General features: G+C 39.6%; 1 protein-coding gene across 1 annotated transcript in view; it reads right to left on the bottom strand.

Moving 5' to 3' along the window:
• The window catches only part of LOC121717888 (activating transcription factor 7 interacting protein), a 44,447-nt gene extending 32,697 nt beyond the window's left edge, over positions 1-11,750 (bottom strand). The window contains 1 exon segment of the mRNA XM_042102594.1: positions 11,462-11,750. The gene's annotated coding sequence lies outside the window, so the exon portion shown is untranslated.
• Positions 11,751-14,168: the final 2,418 nt, after the last annotated feature.

The following is a 14,168-nucleotide window of genomic DNA, read 5'->3' as shown; positions in this document are numbered from 1 at the left end:
AGAAAATGCTCATATTTTTGCCAACTCACTAGAGTAAAGGAAGTAGCCTCTGACAATTGAGATGATTATGTGGTGAAAAAAATTAGATCACTAACAAAATTGTAGGCAATATAAGTGATTTCTAACCATTTTATAGGTATTAGAAGTGAATACTGATCTACATGAATTACATTTTTATATATTATGTGTATGCTTTTCTATATTCAATTCTATGCATCAACTTTGCTAGGTCTGTCATTTGCTCTGTCTATGTCACGACTTTCTAATAAAGGTCACAAGTTAGAAGCTAGGGGTATTCTGCCTGAGGCAGTAATATCCTGTGAGGGAGCATACTATGACAAGAAAATGCTGAAGGATGTAAGCCTATATTGTATTGACCCATTATCTTACTTCCTTGGAGTAGCTCACATGACTTGAGCGTGAGGATCACATGCTATGTCCGAGAAGTATCCATGTATTGTTGTATTTCTATGCATGAGGATTTTTGGAAAAGATTGTATGTTCAAGTAAGAAGCATGTGATTTGTTTTACTACGATGTAACTAACATGTATAAGAGCACTTTGGTCTGTTTCTCACACTTACAGTTTTTGAACAAAGTATACTCCACTGAACAATTCTGAACATAGTTTTAATGTGGACGCAAATCAGGACTTGTTTCCATCATTTTATGAGCAAAGGAATCTACGCCCAGTGGAAACATGCTAGTGTTGTCACGATACCAACATAACATTCCATAACACGCTGCATATACAGTACATATATATTGCACTCTAAGATGGTGGTCAAATGTGTGGTTCCTTAAAATAGTACCAGTGCTAGGGTTATGCGGCAAGATACATCTGTAAACACAGGGGACATGGGTTCCAAACGCAGAAAGTATTTGTTAAGTAATAACCCTAAGAAGGCCTTCCTTTGGGGTCTACGTCAAACCCTTACCCATCGATTCAAAAACTCCATTTTGCAGTTCTTTCTGTACTATTTTTGTTCTGCAGTTGCAAAATCACCCTTCCTCATGCAAGTGCGTCCCTCCTAGTGTTTCCTACAGACACACAAAATGGCCACCATCTCTCATCTGGCAGACAGAAGTATTGCAGTGGCCAGTAGCAAAATGGGAGCCACAGAAAGGGGTGCATAAAATTAAGCATAATCACCACACTACAGTGTATGCACTATGTAGACATAGACCATGTAGACATACATTCAGATGAATGCATCCAGTCCTTCATACGCAGGCCTTTCAGGTATTATTATCAGCAATCACTCCTTTATTCAAAACAGGCACTTGTCTCTCTTTTTAATAGTCATTTATCATTAAGCAGCTGTCAATTAAATGATTAGCAAATACCTTATTTTTGCTTAATTAAACATCCCTAAACAGTCTTTGGTACAATGGACCTGAATACAATCAGTAAATTGAACAGGTTTGTACACTCACAGACAATCAGGATGCACCTGAATGCACTTTGATGACTGCGTTGTTCTAAATTTCGGCTTGATTGTTCAGCAACAGGTATCAGTAGGTCCGTGCCTACCTTTGTTGGTGGAAACAGTGAATATTCTTAAAGAAGCAACGAGGCTGTGACTGGCGAATAATGTAACATGTAACATCTGTGGGGAAAATGCCATTTCTATTTTGCAATTTTTCAGGTTGTGGGAGTAGCAATGCTCTTAAGCATTACCATAAACAAAATAGTGACGAGGAATGTGTGAATGGAGTGACTTGTTAGTTTAAAAAGATAAATTCCATTACTTGAGGTATGACCTTAAGGTTTTTACTATACTAAGGTAAAATCCAAATGTATTAAATTAATTCTTGTTTTGCACTGTTGCCAGTGAAAGATTTAGCAACATAATTATTAATATGGTCTTCCCTGAACAGAAATATTCTCATGTCGGCTAGCCCTGCATTTTAAATTTGAAATGTGCACTCAAGCCAGGGTTGGTGTAAGGTTTTCCCATGTCTTTCATCCTGGAAGTCCAGAAGCACTAACATGTTCAGGTGGAGTGCATGCTTTAAGTACAGGGCTGGATGCATAGGCTATTAATTACAACCAGCCTGAGTCAAAAGACAATATTTTGCTATTGATGAATTAATAAATCAGATCTGCTTTGAATAATTATTTTCCCTGTTTATTTGTCTTCAAAATAGCATTAGTTATTGAGGATTCTCTACTTGTAGGAGTTGTATGAATCCTTATGGCAAAGATTTGAGATTATCTTAATTGGTCTAGGCTATGATTTGTTTTGTACGATCGTAATGGAGGCTAACTTTAATTAATCAATTATACAGGGTCTGCATAAAAGGATGAGGGTATTTAGAAGCGAGCTCAAACACTATAGCCACTAAAACAATTAGTACACAGGTGGCACACTTAATCATCATGTCAATGCATAGAACACATTGATTTATCAATACAACAGTCCTGCATAAAAGCTCTAATAAATAGTAGAAATAGTAGCATACATATCATATAAATAAATATATTATATAGGTAAATATAAAAATGAGTACCATTTAGCATTAATTCTTTCTACCATTCTACCATCTGATATTAACTCCTTGTAGCTCAAATGTTTGGTCTATGTTATTATTGTCATGTCTAATCTCACAAATTGTGAAGCACTTTCGGTCAACTCTGTTGTTTTTTAATGTGCTATGCAATTTAAATGACTTGACATTCTATGTGAAAGGCTACACTGCATGGATGACTCAGGTATACTCAGCAGTCATGCACACAGCATGTGCCATGTACAGCATGTAGGCAATTAACCTAGATGGTCACATATGAGAAAGAGATACTCTCAGCCACTGGTCACTGCCGTTTGCGAGTACATTATCCGTCATGTGGCCGGAGGTGGGAAATAGTGAATAGCTTTTTCAGAGATCAAAAGGGCATACCATGTGTGGGTGGAATGATGGGGGAGGGAGAGTCGCTGGAATGAGACAGAGTGCTTGGACTGTACCATGTACTAGTCCAGGGGCACAGAGATTTTTTTTCTTGCTGTTGTTTCTGTTGTAGCTGTTTTTTAGCGCTAATAGTAATGATGACAAGATATATTATTAAAGTGTTCTTAAAATGACATCTGTTCCAACGCTAAGGGAGAGTTTTGACCTTTCTTTCAGCATGTTTCTGTGCATACTCAGGACTCTGTTGAGAATTCTTTCTAAAGCCTTTCTCTCAAAAACAACAAGAAAACACGTAAAAAACTACACACCAATGAAACCACAACAACGGAGGGCCACTCTAGCGCACTTCACAGTACAAAAAGTACAAACAGCCCTTAGAGCTCCTCCCACCCCACCCCCCTCCCCTTCTCCAGTGTTGAGCACAGAGATGAGAAGGCAGAGTGGAAAATTACTGACCAACCATGAACACCACTCTGACTGTGGCCTGGGTCCAACAGTAGAGGGAGCCATGCAATGGCACACAGTTAGCCAAGTGTTAAGAAAGGGTAAAACATTGATACTCGAACTTAGACGTAGCTTCATAGATAATTTGACGACAAAACAAAATATATCTTAGTACATTAAAATGATTGCATTCTAATCAGACTGTGCTATCTTGTCAAGAACTTCCGATCTCCAGAGCGCACTGTCTCTCTATCTCTCTCTCTCGTTCTCAATGCTCTCCCTAGCTAACACTCGGTCAAGCATAATGTAGAATTAGGCCTAAGCCTTAGACACACAGCCACAAGTACTTTTACACTTCTTTTAACAGTGAAGAGAAAACATACTTGGAAATGGATGTTATGGATGGATGGGTATGGACATGTTGGGTGCTCTGGGACAAATAAAGAATTTATTCTAAACTAAGATAACATTTTTGGTATTTAAATGTTATGATTTTGCCCCTTTCATGTCACAAGTACAACATTTTTCTTTCTCCTGTAGGGGGCCCAGCTTGCTGTTGCAGAGAGTGAGCTGCAGTCATGCCCATATCCCAGTTCTCATTATGGCCCAGCTACACTGCAGAGGCTCAAAATGGCTGCCAGATTTATTTTTTATTTATTTATTTTTGGAGTAACAAAAATGTCAATGTTTCACTGCAGATTATTTTTTAATGCTGTGTTGACTGGACCTTGAGTGTAAGAATTCTCCATTATAAATGTAATTAAAATATGTAATTTAATGTATGATAAATGTGTCTAACTTCTATATTATTAATTATTTATATTATACTAAAATTAGACTAAAAAAATACAACAATATTTTATTTTAGAGTGTTTAGCCTGAGGGGTTTAACAGCAGCATATTGTGAGCTTTGACCACGCTTTGAAAATAACCCCAGTGACCTGGTTCAAAGTCTGCACTCTGCTACAATTCAGCCCTTAACTTTGAATTCCTGGCCAATGTGCAACTGCCGCTTATTTCCCGTCGTCCCTATTCAATTGTGGCATCCCCATGATACGGTTTACGTCCAAACTGTGTTGGGTCCTAATCAGTGTGTCCTCATAAGAGCTAGCAAGGTCGTTTACAAGGTCAGCGAGGCACAGACCGAAAAAGAGGAAGGAAAAGGGGTCTCCTCTGTGGGAAACGGACCGACTGACACATTACCACGTATTAATTTAGCAGACGCTGTTATCCAACGCGTCTTACCGCAAGAGAGTAACATTCAAGCTGCAGTGCAGAGGAGACCGTACCCAGGAACTACTACTGCGTCTGTCAGCCTTATCGAATCACACAAAAGTAAGAACAAGCGGAATGAGAAGTGTCTTCTCTTTCCTAGGTCAGTCCATACACAGCATGCAACCTTGATGATGCAGCTGGTAGTTTGAAGGTAAGGTACCGGGGCTTTTAGGGACATCATGTGTCACACAGTATCTTCTTCTTGCAGCAGCAGCGAGATGCTTGTATGAAGATGCAGGACAAACCTATGTGTTACACCGAGTAACTGTATTAGGTTACACAGTATGACATTTACTGAAATCAAACTAGATAAATAAAATTTGGAGGGGAAAAAAAAACACAACAAACCTGAACCTGAAATATTTACTATTTACCCAGTGACTTGGGATCACAACACAAAGATGCTAGTGTCCCAAACTGGTGCTCCTGCCAAGACCTATTTAAAAAAAAAAACCTGCCATTGTTTAACCATGATTCACTTCTGCTATAGGCTAACTGAGGGTTAAGTAATTTTTAATGGTTATAGACCCTTTCAAGAGAGTTCCATTCTCAGCATCATAGTTGGCCCCACAAGACTTCAGTTTTAACATTCCATATGTTATCTTAATGCAGAGGAAGTAGATTGGGGCCCAAATAGAATGTTCAAGCATTGTTTTTGTTTACCTTGTTGAAAGGGTCTATATTTCAAAGTCAAAACTAAAAGATGTTACCACGCTATAAGGGTGTATAAAAAGCATGGCACATCAGCTATCTGCCCACAGGCATTACGTTAAATACTAAATTCTTACAATGCAATCTTAATGGACAGGCATACAGAAACCAGTTGGATAACCTACACTGTAATTTTATGATTAGAGTCAGATTGATAATGTCAGACCACCATACTCAAGGTGACAACATGCTGCCAGAAACAGCATCAGGGCACTACTGCAGGTCTTTCCCTGATGCTGAGATAACATTTCTGTGTGAGGAATGCTGTGTAAGAAAGTATATTTGCTGAAACAATATTTGCATCTATCTTTATATACAGATAATCAAATAATAGTATTGTTTTCCCATTAAAAAAAACAACAACCGTCATTTCTAAATCTGCTGCTAGCCAATCAGGAAGCTGTATTGCTGTAACCAGTCTGAGCTGGTTCAAACCTGTTTTAGACAGAGAGCGGAAGGAGGTGGGGGGTTGCTGGCTCGGTTTCTCTTGTTGACTCTGTAGTTAAAGGCACAGACCAGAGAGAGTGTGCTACGTTCTATACCTGTGGTTCCTAATTACCAACTTTATTTTCTGTATAGCAATCTAGATGTTTGCTGTAGCCTACATTCTAGGCCCAGACCATGATGATTCATGAATCTCAACACACGTTGGCTTGATGACATCACAAAGAATGTGAAGTTATCTATATTTTAGCCTATGAAATCATGCTATGACTAATTATGTTTGCCAAAAATGACCACAGTTGCTCAAAAGCCTTTTTTTGTTTTTTATTAATTTGCTCATCTAACTTTCAAGTTTCATACTTAGATTTGTAACATGTAAATGAGACATATCGGTTATTGTGAAAGTGTTCAGGGTGTGACAAATATTTGCTATTAGTAAACCGCTTGACAGTATAACAATGCATTGTATACTCTAGCTTCTCATTGCGTATTAACAACCTCAACATCGCGTGTTAACAACCTAAATCAACATCCATATTAATGTAGATAAACCACCTTCCCCCAACTTGGGAGGAGGGGCCACTATACTGTAGGTGTTTCCCCCTCTCTGGAGGAAAGTGACCAGAGGTTGCTGCATTAATCCATCTGAGATTCCTTCTTGACTGAGCACAAAAAAATATCACAATGTCCGCACCCAGTATCCATACTGCCCGGATTCAGTTAGCTGGAAGCCATACAGCATTAGCTGGATACTCACTGCAATGTAGGCCTACGTGCCCAGACTATTCTGGAAATTGTTCTTTCGGCCTTTCTGAATAACGGGATCAAAAGAGTATATTATATGTATACTTATACTTATAATATGTCTGTACTAGCAGGTGTCTGGAGTGTGGACATCTGATGCCATGTAGATTACTAATGGTATTCTGGTTTAGTCAGGTTTGAAAAGCTTGTACATTGACTGAAGTGAAATGATACCGGTCTATGTCTTACCATCCCCCAAGGCCTAACATTAATTCACAATTCATCCATCTTCAGTACTGTGTGCATAAGGTCTATGGCACATGACTGGCGGCTCCTTGCTGAATCTTTTAGGCTGGCTATTGTATTCTTTTGATTCCAACATCAGTTGTGAGGACAGGTGTTTGATATTTGATCTTAGCCTGGTGGTCAGGCAACAGCATTTTTTCTTTTTTTTCACTAAATTTTTGTGTTGAATTGCTATACCATACACACTTTTCCTGATCGCCATGATTTAAAACGCTTGTTTATAGTCAATATTTTTGTCTATCTAACCACGGGTCAGCTGGAAAAAAGGTTCTCATCAGAGCTTTCCTACTCCAGTACCTTCCTCCCTTGTCAATGTCTCTGAACGCACATTTTTTGGTTCTTGATCAAAAAAGGTAAGTGTACACACTTGTACACTTATATTGCTTATTAGATTACATTTCTATATAAAAATAACCAGATTTCAGTTGCCTAGGCCTATTCCAAAATACTAGGCGCAATATATTACAACTTCAACAAAGCCTGCAGAGTAGCCATGTTGCGTGCTTCATGGCCTATTGGCCAGACATTTCTTCGGCACATTTTTATGTTGCTAATGTTGTTTATCCATATTTTAATGTTTGTTTACGTTCTATTTTTAATGACTGTCGTGAGTCTTTTTCATGGTGTTAGCATCCAGAGTGTTATGCTATCAACTGACACAACTAACTTGGCCTTCTGACAACTGTGCAAGGTCTTCATTTAGCTTCTTTTTTCCCCCCCGCAAGCTCTTTCTGTCAGGAGGGATAGAAGTCAGCTGTATGAGGGAGACTAAGTTGGTCCTAGTACAGTACTAATCGCAAGTCCAGATAAAAAACAAAATAGGAGCGAGGGAATGCACACGTGTTTGGAACCCAAAGCATTCCAGGGTGAGGCGGCAGAATGAGAAAAACATGATCAGGGGAGGGGCTGCTGGCCTTGGACTGCACCATTATGTAGGTCACTTTGTCCTGTTTCAGAAGTGCTAATTCTGAGTGTAAACAGTTCAGGTGTGAATACTGATTCATATATTGTAGTCAGACTGACTACAAGTGATACTTTGGTCATAATAAATATAGGTGGAAACACCGGACAGACCGATGCGCGCCCGCACACACGCACGCACATGCACACACACACACAATTTAAAATGCTAACCAAAATGTACATTATTAGTCACAAATGTACATTATTAGTCACAGTTGAGCACTGATTTGCGCAAAGCACATTTATACCCCTCCCCCACTCATGCACAGTCCTCCACTCATGCAGCCGATGCAGTCATAGGAAGTGGAAAAACACTGACATCTATGGCCTGTACCATTTAGAGGAAGCTACAGGGGTGAATCTGAGATACACAACATTCTTCTCAGGGGTTACTAATTACAGTGAGTTCATGTTTGCATCAGCAACCACACTTACGTTTTGCAAGCAAAAAGTTGAACATCTAAGATATGCTACATCAACGTGTTTTTTTTTAGTGGTAGTCCTTTTCGACAGCTAGCAGTTTGCAGTTGTGGGATCTGGATCAGCACCAAAAATATTGTCCCGCTTATAAACCCGTGGTTCTTAACATTTTGCAAGTCATAGCCCCCCAGAACTAGGGATGCACGATATATCGGCGGCCGATATATTATTAGCCGATAAGGGAAAAAATGAAAATATTATTATCGGTCCGATAACAGAATTCTGGCCGATAATTTGCGCCGATATTTTTTAAAGTCCTAATTTAGGCCTACGTAAGGTCCGTCTGGCTACACTGAGCTACTTGAGCTTGGTTGGCTATACTTTTTCCTCAATATAATGTCAGCGATGTGAATGTATTTCACCACTCTAACAAAATCTGTGGATATGCGTTCATTTGGGAATCTGTGCATCTCAAAATCCTCTCGTGAATGATCCGCCATTTAACCTTAACAGAGCGGAGCTCAGCCCTATCTAGAGCCGTCTTGTGCTGGTGTGTTTGCACTTTACCGCGCTGGTCGGGGAAACAAATAAACAAACTCGTTAGTGGGACGAGTACATAAGTAGGCCTAGTTCTAAGTTGTGTTTTAGTATTATATTTGCATTACTTTAGCTTGGGTTTTGTATTATTACCTAGAAATATGCTAACCATTCGTGCTTCAGTCCCAGACAGGTCATCATAAGTTATTAAAACCTTCGGGGCTAACTCCTTTCATTTCTGCTGCAGCAGGTTGTGCGCAACAGAGTAGACGGACATAAGATTCAGTCTGAGGAGTTGCAGCTTTATTCAGTTACCCGCAGTTGAAACTAAACCTAAGTTTCCCTCACAAACTCTGATTTGGTCGCTATACTGTAGCTTATTCCAAGCTGAGCCGTTTATGAGCGTTTAGTCCTAAATGAAAACGATTCAAACTCTCTAGCCACTCACTCGCAATTCACTGATGTCAGGTTCACTTAAAGGAGCCACACATACTGTAGGGCTAGGCTACTGTTATGTTGTTGACTGCCGTACTATTGAGGACTATTATGAGTTCGGTCCATCATTTGGTGGTAGGTAAAATTACTGCAATAAAATTATGCTTATTAAATGCTTTCCCCAAATCACTTTTCACAAAATGTTTTCAAGAGTAATATTATCGGTTACCGTATCGGTATCGGCCACAACAAACCAATAAATATCGGTTAGCGTTATCGGCCCTAAAATTCCATATCGGTGCATCTCTACCCAGAACAATCAGGTTAGCGTTAGCGTAACTTTGTGGCTTTACTGCTGTTCTCTTATATCAGATTGAAATTGGAGTCTTCAGCTGAAATAACGTTACTTCATCTCAGAAGCCATCTCCATAGGGGGGCGGATGAGGTGTCTTCTTGACCAACTATCAGCGTTATGAATGTAGGACAACGTTGTTGTGCTTAAAACTGCAATTCCTGACCATAAACAGCAATCCACATCGATTGGAACAACTATCAGCGTTATGAATGCATAGTAGGACAACGGTAGTCCTTTTCGACAGCTAGCACTTTGCAGTTGTGGGATCTGGATCAGCACAAAAATATTGTCCCGCTTATAAACCCGTGGTTCTTAACATTTTGCAAGTCATAGCCCCCCAGAACAATCAGGTTAGCGTTTGCAACCACCAACCCCACCCTCACCAGCATGCACCCTGCACCTTTTTTGCCCAGAGACAGAACTTTGTGGCTTTACTGCTGTTCTCTTATATCAGATTGAGATTGGAGTCTTCAGCTGAAATAACGTTACTTCATCTCAGAGGCCATCTCCATAGGGGGGCGGATGAGGTGTCTTCTTGACCAACTATCAGCGTTATAAATGCATAGTAGGACAACGTTGTTGTGCTTAAAAATGCAATTCCTGACCATAAACAGCAATCCACATCGATTGGAACAACCCAAGCCAAGGAGGACTATACTGTCATGACATCAAATTATTAGCCCATAAAGACTGCAGTATCATATAGCCAATTTACTGATGCTTCGCTAAAGCCAGAATGCCAATGTAGACTGACTAGTTTGAACTCTCCTCATTTTGTTTCCACTGACAGCAGTTTGTGCCACATTCATAATCAACTATTCTTCACAAGATGGTGGCGAACAATAGTAGAACAAGGGTGATGCACTGCTCATTTTCTACTTTTTTTTCTCACTTACAAAGTAAAAGATAGTTTGGTTTGTCTGCAGAAATCCTTTCCATAGGGTCTGTCTTACTCTGATGTAGCGACATTGCTCCAAGCATCTATATCGTATGCATTTTACAGTCTCAGAACTGCACTGAATGACATAATTTAGTTCCCAAACACAAATAGATCCCAAATTGAAAAATACTGAACTTCTCCTTTAAGGTAAAAAAAAACTAGGCCTACATGGTGGTACTTTTAAATAGGAACTATACACAGTAGCATCTTTGTGGAAAATTGCAAAAAATACAATAATATTTTCCACTTTTTTTTCTAAACAAAAGTAATTACTTATCTTAAATATCTGTTCAAAAACATGAATCATCCAAAGCAGACACTACCAACAATTGTACGCTACTGCATGATACTTTTTAATTATATTACTTTCTCAAAACAGTATTTTTCTTGCTCCACAACTTTAGGTAAATTTACAGAAAAATCACAAAAGTTTACAATGTCAAACGTCAAGGGGCGCCATGTTGACTTCAACGGACTAACGTTAGCTAGTTACGCAAATTTTCCTCACTAGCTATCCAACATAGTGTGACTAGCTAGTTTATGTTAGCAGACAGATCGTTGGCATTAAGGTATACACACCGTCCTCCCATAGGCACCACAAATCCGACCGTTTGTCAGTAATAATGCCGCAATCCGTCACCTGTATCTTTATATATATCCCCGACATTTACAGAATAAAAAATAACATTGACTAAGTAAAGACATAATGCTAACGTTAGCTAGTTTACAAAGTTGTGAACACTTGTCAAAGAAAGAATATTTTGACAATTACTAATGTAGGCTCTTAACATTGCATGCTAAGCATCTTTAACTCTGCAAACACTCTGTCAGTTGTATGCAGCTGTAATCATAAATGTCCCGGTGACTAATTTGTAACGTTAAATATTAGAGTAACGGTACGTTACAGGACAACTAACGAACTAATGGTGGCTAACCTATCCTAGCTATCTAGCAACACAAAATGGTACTAGCACTTACCGACGAGTTTTCCAGCGGCAACTCAAATCAGCATTCGTTCTTCTAATACTCCAGAGCTTGACCGGGTTTTGTCCAGTACACCTGAGATGCTTGTTGCAGTATGTTACCGAAGCAACGTTAACTTAGTCCAATATCAGATGAGGGTGACAGAAAAGTAACGTTATAACGAAAACAAGAAACCACAACAACACTGTCTCTAGTGGTTCGCGGTGGTTCTCTAGCTGTACTACAACCCCGCGCGTTCCCTCTTCTTGCCATCAGAACCACACAAAGCAGCGAGACATAATGGGGGTTGGGCTTCGCTGGACAGCGTGGTGGACGAAAGAGAATAGGCGCCTCCCACTAGCTGCTGCGGACTACAAATTCTTCAGCAGCACAAAATCCACCAAGAGCTAGTCAAATATAGTATTTTTTTTACCTGTCCTCAGTGTGTAATAGACCAAAAAGCTATTGTGTCATATGTCAGTTTCTGCAATATCAGTTGACAGCTGATGGTGAATGTGTCAGATGCAGAATTGTAGCTTATGGCAGGCTATCTCAGCCTGGTGTCTCATATGGCTACATCTTTTGATAAATTCATTCGTTTCTAAACTGAAATGGCAGTTGCCGGAACCAAGAGGTAGACTGATATTAATGACTGGATTGGAGGGTAGAAAGGTCTCTGAGCTAATTGATCGCTGATGCTGACTTTGGACTTTCTGAATATTTCCCCTTGAGTTAGGTGGGCTAATTTTGTCATATAACTTCTCTGTGGTGGAGAATACAGAATATCTTAGCATTCGAACTCCACTAGCAGTTTAACCTTATATTGCTTTCTTATGGAGATAGGCTAGTTCATATGCTAGGTTTGCTTCCTGCGCCCTACCAACTCTTATCTGGCAAGAGCAATTAAGTATACAGTTCTCTTAATTAATCCTCCTCCTAAATCTCAACAAAAAATGTTTGGTATCTTACATTGTAACGCAAAAAAAAAATCGCATTGCAAGCTACTTTTATAATGTAGTGTAATGTAAGGATGGTATCAATGGTCCCTTAGTTCAAAACTGTGAGCAGTTCAGTCAGTCACCCACGGAACAGTCAATGGACTCTTCCTGCACTTATCTGAACAAGTCACACACAAAGGCAGGAGAGAGAGAGAGAGCACGAGGGGGAGGGGGGATTTTTAAGCTCAGGAGGAGGAGTTAAGTGGTTGTGAATCTGCCTCTTCTCTGGCTGGAGAAACAATCCCTTTTAAGCTTATTATTCACCATTGTTTTTCTACATTCAGTTATAAAGTAAAGATTGGGAGATAGCCTATCTTTTCACAAGTTTAGAAAGTTTCAATAAGCGCCATATAATTTCTTAAAATCTGCTATCTTCATCGGTTTCTTTAAGACAGAGCTTTTGTCATTGTCATTTTGGTGAATTCGTGGTGTCAGGTTTTTTTTTTCTTCTTTTTTCAGGATTAGTGGGATGTTTTTTTCTACTGATCTAACATAGGGTAGATTTGTGCAAAGCAAAAGCCTACTCAGTACAATCAATAAACACATTTTTAAATCTGTAAGCTGAATAGGCTATTTCTTACCTACCTTAGGCTAGGCTATCTAAAAAATAGTGTAAAGCAACTAGCATATAATTAGTGCTCACCTTGGTCATAGCTCACTAACAGAACAATCCATGTAGTCTACATTAACACTCTCTAACTCAGAAATGTATAAATAACCTCACCATCTCATTCATAAAACAATAATAATTATTCTTTTTTATCATCAGAATGACCTTTCTATTGCCCTTCTGAGTCAGCCATTTTGTTTTTGCTTCTGCCACTAAAATGTCTACTCTCCCCCTGCAGTTCCATCAGTGACCTATAGAGGGCGCTCAGTTATTGTGAGACCTTTTTTAATTTCCCCACATATGTGTTAGCTTTACGCATACATCATTCTGGAGTATGCTAGCCTAATTGTTTGCTTCTCTGGTGGAAATGTTGTCTTCATTCTTCACACCTCTTCACAGGAGAGAAGATAGGGTACTATGGGTCTGTAACTGTCCTCAGTTGGCTGGTTAGCATATAGCGAATGTTATACCTACAACTAGCATGTTGTGTTGTAGCCTTTTTAAAGCAATAAAACGGGACTGCACTAACACCAATTATGTTCTCCAATTCATCCATCTGTAGTCCAGTTTAGCAAGCCAGTGCTGCACAGAACTGGGGACCTTGTGAAAAAGGATCGAGGCTGCAGAGACACTAAGGAGTTAAGTCAAATGATAGTCTACAATCAATGAGAAGAGATCCTTAAAATAACCTTATAGCACCACTTAAGAAAGAAAACGCTAAAGAAAGCCACAGCAAATCACGAGAACAACACCTTCACAAGCACAGACAGTTCGACTGTGGTTGAAAATAGGTCACGCCCCCTTTCTATGCTCTGCCAAGGCGGAGTGTGTGAGTGTGAGTGAGCGAGAGGCGCACAGGCACAAACTGTGAAAGAGCGGGAGAGAGACAGAGAGCGAGAGAGGGAGGGGGGACAGTCACAGTGACACAAACCGGCATGTGTAGCTACAGTCAGACTATCCTACACTACACATGCCTGTCGCTTGGTGGTGTATTTAATCGGAAACAAGAGAATACAAAGAGGTCGCTTGACACAGTATAGAAAAAAAGAATGCCCCACGATTGTAGTGCTGCTTGAATATGAGTGAAACGTTTCTTAATTTGTGGTTTATGTTA

Source organism: Alosa sapidissima, chromosome 9, assembly GCF_018492685.1.
Source record: "Alosa sapidissima isolate fAloSap1 chromosome 9, fAloSap1.pri, whole genome shotgun sequence".
Classification (NCBI taxonomy): Eukaryota; Metazoa; Chordata; class Actinopteri; order Clupeiformes; family Clupeidae; genus Alosa; species Alosa sapidissima.
The sequence above is the reverse complement of the archived record's forward strand: the minus strand, read 5'-3'. Positions and strand labels throughout refer to the sequence as shown.